Below are 1,466 nucleotides of genomic sequence, written 5' to 3' on the forward strand. Positions count from 1 at the left end.
CTCTTGATGTGCAGTCAAATGTTCTACTACAGATCCAGTGAGGACAAGGACTTAGCATCCCTGCTCCAATTAGGCGTGTAAAACGCCCTTAGAGTGCATGTCTGGCGTTAAACGCCAGCTTGCTGCTTGTTTCTGGCGTTTAACGCCACTTCCTTGCTCTGTTCTGGCATTAAATGCCAGTCTGGTGCTTGTTTCTGGCGTTTAACGCCAGCTTGATACTTCTTTCTGGCGTTAAATGCTAGTTTGCTGCTTCTTACTGGCGTTTAAACGCCAGTAAGTTCTTCCTCCAGGGTGAGCTGTTTTTAATGCTGTTTTTCATTCTGTTTTTGATTTTTCAGTAGTTTTTGTGACTTCACATGATCATCAACCTAAAAAAATAAAATAGAAATGGAAAATAATTAAATATAGTTAAATAACATTGGGTTGCCTCCCAACAAGCGCTTCTCTAATGTCAATAGCTTGACAGTGAGCTCTCATGGAGCTTCACAGATATTCAGAGCATTGTTGGGACCTCCCAACACCAAAATTAGAGTTTGAATGTGGGGGTTCAACACTAAACTTAGAGTTTGGTTGTGGCCTCCCAACACCAAACTTAAAGTTTGAATGTGGGGGCTTTGGTTGACTCTGCAGTGAGAGAAGCTTTTCATGCTTACTCTCCATGGTTACAGAAGGAGATCCTTGAGTTTTAAACACAAGGTTGTCCTCATTTAGTTGCAGGACCAACTCTCCTCTGTCCACATCAATCACAACTTTTGCTGTGGCTAGGAAGGGTCTTCCAAGGATGATGGATTCATCCTCATCCTTCCCAGTGTCTAGGATTATAAAATCAGCAAGGATGTAAAGGCCTTCAACCTTTACTAACACGTCCTCTACTAGTCTATAAGCCTGTTTCATGGATTTGTCTACCATTTCTAATGAGAATTTGGCAGCTTGTACCTCAAAGATTCCCAGTTTCTCCATTATAGAGAGTGACATTAAGTTTATTCCTGACCCCAGGTCACACAGAGCCTTCTCAAAGGTCATGGTGCCTATGTTACAGGGTATTAAGAATTTACCAGGATCCTGTTTCTTTTGAGGTAGAGTTTATTGGTCACTGAACGTCCCAGGAGGTCTTCCTCACTAGGATTCACGTCCTCCTCCTCCTCTCTGGGTTCGGCCACACCAAGGAAGGTAATGGCCTTGCACTCTCTTTTTGGATTCTCTTCTGTATTGCTTGAGAGAGTACTAGGAGGAGTTTCAGTGACTCTTTTACTCAGCTGGCCCACTTGTGCCTCCAAATTTCTAATGGAGGACCTTGTTTTATTCATAAAACTTAAAGTGGCCTTAGATAGATCAGAGACTATATTTGCTAAGCTAGATGAATTTTGCTCAGAATTCTCTGTCTGTTGCTGAGAGGATGATGGAAAAGGCTTGCTATTGCTAAACCTGTTTCTTCCACCATTATTAAAGCCTTGTTGAGGCTTTTA

This window comes from Arachis ipaensis, chromosome B09, assembly GCF_000816755.2.
Source record: "Arachis ipaensis cultivar K30076 chromosome B09, Araip1.1, whole genome shotgun sequence".
In the NCBI taxonomy this organism is placed as follows: Eukaryota; Viridiplantae; Streptophyta; class Magnoliopsida; order Fabales; family Fabaceae; genus Arachis; species Arachis ipaensis.